The sequence below is a fragment of the Gymnoscopelus microlampas genome (assembly GCF_963454915.1).
Source record: "Gymnoscopelus microlampas genome assembly, chromosome: 17".
NCBI classification, from domain to species: Eukaryota; Metazoa; Chordata; class Actinopteri; order Myctophiformes; family Myctophidae; genus Gymnoscopelus; species Gymnoscopelus microlampas.
In genome coordinates this window covers 33,554,968-33,560,967 of record NC_139954.1, presented here as the reverse complement: position 1 = coordinate 33,560,967, position 6,000 = coordinate 33,554,968, and positions in this window count along the sequence as shown.

The window sequence follows — 6,000 nt, the reverse complement described above, 5'->3', positions numbered from 1 at the left end:
CAGCAGCTCATGGAACAGTGGCGTTCCCAGGAATTACATTTAGCGCAGGCGAGGGGGGTACTCGGGGAAAAGTCTCGGGGTAAACAAGTTAACAACACACTACTCCAGACTACAAAACTGAAAAACGTTAATAAAACAATATGCAAGTATAATCAATCAACCAATTCTTCAGCGGTGGTCTCTTCATGCTGTAGTTTAGTAATGAATGGCTCAAGCTGCTCCTTTTATGCCAGGGCCCTATTCCACGAAAGGTGAATTAAATAAGCCTGGCCTTAAGTCAAATCCAGGCTTGACAAAGTCGGGTCCGTATAGCCTGGTTTATTCCGTTCCATGAACGCCAAGCCAGGAAAAGGAGCGACTTTGTCGAGCTAGACCTTGTAAAGCCAGGCTGTGTCGAGCCAGGCTTCATGTATTCCTATAAAAGACCATGAAAGTCGATAGCAGAATCCTTGAACTTGACCAATAATGGAGCCCAAAACCAGAGCGGCGTTCTTCTCTGTGGCTGAACAGCAGCACTGCAGCAGCTCATGGAACAGTGGCGTTCCATGAGCCCCTTTTATGCCAGGTGAGTACAGACCCCCACCCCTGGCACTCTTGGTGCCCCATGAATAAAGCGTCATGTCTCTCATTTTCTACAATGTATTTGATATTACCTTTATATTATTTAATACATTATGCATTTCATCCTCTATATATTGTCCAGCAACCTTTATGATAAAGGCGAAAAAAGATAGTAGACCCGTAGGAGCCAGATTGCTCAGATGCCAAGGATTCTATGCTGAGATTCGATCCCATGACCTTGTGGTCTGAAGTCAAGAAATCTTCCAACAGAGCTAACCAAGCACACTGACCTTTGTACATTGACATTAGGTGAACGTGATGGGTCATTCCACCAAATTAATTAAAGGCATTTGGCTCCTGCACTTTACAAGTGGGCTTATTGTCAGCAACAGCCAAGAACACAGGAGTCTATCCCTATTACAGCACTATTTCCAGGATTTGAGTCATGAGTCCCAAGACTCAAGACCCAAAAGAGTCTTGAGTCGAACCAATTACTCCTGCGGATACATCAAATTTCTCTTTTGGGCCTTGAGTCCCAAGACTCAAGGGCCAAAAGAGAAATTTGATGTCTCCGCGGGAGTAATTGGTTCGACTCAAGACCTTGAGTCTTGGGACTCAAGGCCCAAAAGAGAAATTTGATGTCTATACTTCAATGTACCAACAGGAGGTTATCATGATGATGTTGTGTAATGATGACATTTAATCGGAGCATTCCTATGCTTGCTCTCAGTGGATTCCGATGACTCGCACACAGGTGTGTGTATATATATATATATATATATATATATATATATATATATATAGACAATTTTTATAATATAAAAAAAAATCTGTAATATATTATCAAACATCTAACAACAATATGAACTATAGTGTTAACAGAGTGACTATGACATATCACATGAGTCATTGTGAAACAATTATGATTCATGGTCACACTATTTCAGTAATATAATTCATTTGATTATATCTTATTGTATTTATTTCATTTTATTTGAATGCAGGGTCATTAAAATGAGTCCATATACAAACACATGTGTTGAATTAACTGTGGAAAAACTTGAAGAACAAAGGCACTGGATTAATGACTATAAGACATGACAATAACGGATTTGTATTTTGATAACATTAAACATCCCTCTGTTTGCTCTCAACGAAAGAGTAAATCTGGGTGCAGAGAAAAATGTTCCAACAGATCTGTTTTTTAACAATAACTGTTGTGTTTTCTTGTTGTGTTCCTTGTTTCTTAGTTATACTTGGTGTTTTACAACACAGTTGTGTTTCTTTACATATTTTAGAAATATACCTTCTTAGTTCTAGTTTTAATTTACACTTGTGTACCTTTTGTTTTGTAGTGACGTCTGAGTGTTTCCTGTTTACTGCTACCTGTCTTGTCTCACCCTGTCATTTGCAAATGTTGTTCACCTGTGTCTTGTTTAGCCCTAGCCAATCGTGTGTTGATTGTCCATACATATGCACCTGTGTCTCCAATGTGTTCCTGTTTGCCCTTCACTGCCAGTCTGTTTGTTGTATGTAGTAGTCTGTGAATATCTTAGTGTTTGATCTAGTCTCCTTGATTCGGTGTATGTAGGCTATCTTCTTGTGCTTTTACAAGTGAAACTAGCAAGTGCCTTCCTAGTCCTTCTCGTGCTCTTTGTGTTCCCTGGTTTTTGTCATAATAAAAAAAAGAAAACTCCTTGTATCTGAACCGGGTGCAGTAGGTTAGTCCGACAGCGCATTCCTCCGACAGCGCAGCGCTCCGACGTTTCCAATACTAAACCCGAACCAAACCCTCACCCTAACCCTAACCGCACGCGGATGCCACATAGTCGGAGAAAAGGTCTGTCTGCCTTGGTCTTTCTGTCCTGCACTCCCTCCTGACTCGCATAGTGACAGCAGTCTTCATTACTTTTGGAGTCTCTCATTCTCCCCTCGGCTTGTTTGTCTTTTGGTTTGCATCCATCATCCAACTCCTTACTTCTAAGACATTTTAATTTCAATGACCCCCATATCTCTGAGAGTGTACCCCATTAGGGGTCCATTTGGTTCCATTTTGTACACTCTCGGGAGTTACAGAAATGTAAGGGGACATTTAGAACCCCCTCAAGAAACCATGAGGGTCCCCTGGACCCCACTTTGAAAACCACTGCTTTACACACATCCACTACAGATTCTGCAGACTAACTCACTCATAAACAATTAGTTAATTAGCCTTTGTCTTTATATTCATAATCAATTCTGTGTTTAAGTGTATTGCTCTTATTTTGTTTGAACTCTGAGCCAGGTTCACACATTAAAACTGATAGTTTTGGTCTTCTGAAATTGATAAATGACTTTAAGATATGACAATAACGAATATGTGTTTTGATAACATTAAACATCCCTCTGGTTGCTCTCCAACCATCCGTTGCATTTTTTTTTTTCAACAGATGGTTTTTAACAATAAACTAAAACTCAAAAAAGGTTGTGTCATACTGAACCCTGATCATCAGTGAATCTAGTAGATTCAGTCATTCTGTCAGGGGGAGAGGTGTTTGCTGTAGACTTTCAACTTTTGACCTGCCACCTCTCCCTTAAACTTCAAATATTACCTCGAGTTTCTAATTAGTGTGAAAAGCCTGGTGGCGCAAGAGAAAAGGAGAGGCCTCGCAAGTGGAAGGTTGGGGGTTTGAATCTTGGTCCTGGTAAATCTCTATCTTTGCTCTTTTTAAGGCGAGGAGCGTGGAATCAGCCCGCCTCCCTCCTCACGCCCTATTTTAGCTCCGGTAGGAGGGGGAGGAGCATGGGTAAAGCCCACCTCCAGTGGGAGGAGCTTAATAAATATGTACATACTAAGCAAAGCCATTTTTGTTGTATGTCATTGACATTATTAGTATTATAGCTGACGTATTTGTTATTTTTTTGACCACTGTTTTATGTTTTTTTTATTGAGGCACTTTGAAGTTTTGTATTGATTGTTGTTTTGGTTGTTTGAGATATTTTGTATTAGTTGTTGGAGTTGGTCTTTTGTATTAGGTGAGCTTTGAACCCTGAACCTTTGGTTTATAAACCTCCGATTCATCTATTGAGCCACGCTGGCATAGGAGATGTAATCGGGAATGTAATAGTTAACTCACCTTTCACAATTTAGATGGAAAGTGAAAAATGCTTTTTGGGAGCTTTGAACCCAGAACCTTTGGATTATAAACCCCTGATTTATCATTTGAGCCATGCTAGCATAGAAGAAGCAATCGGGAATGTAATAGTTAACGCACCTTTCACAATTTAGATGGAAAGTGAAAAATGCTTTTTGGAAGCTTTGAACCCAGAACCTTTGGATTATAAACCCCTGATTTATCATTTGAGCCATGCTAGCATGGAAGAAGCAATCGGCATTGTAATAATTAACTCACCTTTCACGATTTAGATGGAAAGTGAAAAATTCTCTTTGGGAGCTTTGAACCCAGAACCTTTGGATTATAAACCCCTGATTTATCATTTGAGCCATGTTAGCATGGAAGAAGCAATCGGGAATGTAATACTTAACTCACCTTTCACAATTTAGATGGAAAGTGAAAAATGCTCTTTGGGAGCTTTGAACCCAGAACCTTTGGATTATAAACCCCTGATTTATCATTTGAGCCATGGTTTTTACTCCTGACTGTTTTTTTAAATCCGAAAAAATCACTAAGTGTGGAGGCCAAAATCGTCCCCCCAAAAACCTGTTAGGAGTACGTTTCAGGCAATTTAGAGTTGTTGGTAGTACTTTACTTTGTAGTGACTTTTTTTGGTCCCTAACATTCATCGAGCTCTGGACTTAGTAAAAAAAAAATCACCATTGTGTCACTACCGAAACAACTTTTTTTTGGGTCAAATGGTTTTTACTCCTGACTCATGTGCCATGCTAGCATGCATTATTAGAATTATAGCAGACTTATTTGTTATTTTTTTGACCACTGTTTTATGTTTTTTTATTGAGGCACGAAGTTTTGTATTGATTGTTGTTTTGGTTGTTTGAGATATTTTGTATTAGTTGTTGGAGTTGGTCTTTTGTATTAGGTGAGCTTTGAACCCTGAACCTTTGGTTTATAAACCTCTGATTCATCTATTGTGCCACGCTGGCATAGGAGATGTAATCGGGAATGTAATAGTTAACTCACCTTTTACAATTTAGATGGAAAGTGAAAAATGCTCTTTGGGAGCTTTGAACCCAGAACCTTTGGGTTATAAACCCCTGATTCATCATTTGAGCCATGCTAGCATGGAAGAAGCAATCGGGAATGTAATACTTAACTCACCTTTCACAATTTAGATGGAAAGTGAAAAATGCTCTTCGGGAGCTTTGAACCCAGAACCTTTGGATTATAAACCCCTGATTTATCATTTGAGCCATGGTTTTTACTCCTGACTCATGTGCCCATGCTAGCATGCAACATGCAATTGAGAATGTAATGATTAACTGAGAATGTAATACTTCACCCACCTTTTAAAATTTAGATGGAGTGAAAACGTTCTTTAGGAGTTTTGAATCTTTAACCAAAGGGGGAGGAGCATGGGTAAAGCCCACCTCCAGTGGGAGGAGCTTAATAAATATGTACATACTAAGCAAAGCCATTTTTGTTGTATGTCATTGACATTATTAGTATTATAGCAGACTTATTTGTTATTTTTTTGACCACTGTTTTATGTTTTTTTATTGAGGCACTTTGAAGTGTTGTATTGATTGTTGTTTTGGTTGTTTGAGATATTTTGTATTAGTTGTTGGAGTTGGTCTTTTGTATTAGGTGAGTTTTGAACCCTGAACCTTTGGTTTATAAACCTCTGATTCATCTATTGTGCCACGCTGGCATAGGAGATATAATCGGGAATGTAATAGTTAACTCACCTTTCAAAATTTAGATGGAAAGTGAAAAATGCTCTTCGGGAGCTTTGAACCCGGAACCTTTGGATTATAAACCCCTGATTTATCATTTGAGCCATGCTAGCATGGAAGAAGCAATGGGGAATGTAATAGTTAACTCACCTTTCACAATTTAGATGGAAAGTGAAAAATGCTCTTTGGGAGCTTTGAACCCAGAACCTTTGGATTATACGCCCCTGATTCACCTATTGAGCCATGCAGACACCATAGGAGATGAAATTGGGAATGTAATAGTTAATTCACCTTTCACAATTTAGAAGGAAAGTGAAAAATGTTCTTTGGGAGTTTTGAACCCAGAATATTCAGATTATTAACCCCTGATTCATCATTTGAGCCATGGTTTGTACTCCTGACTCATGTGCCATGCTAGCATGCAACATGCAATTGAGAATGTAATGATTAATTGAGAATGTGATACTTAACCCACCTTTTTGAGTTTAGATGGAGAGTGAAAAAGTTCTTTAGGAGTTTTGAACCTTTAACCAACGGTTTATAAATCACTGATTTATCTCACATGCTAGCTGGCATGGAAGATGCAA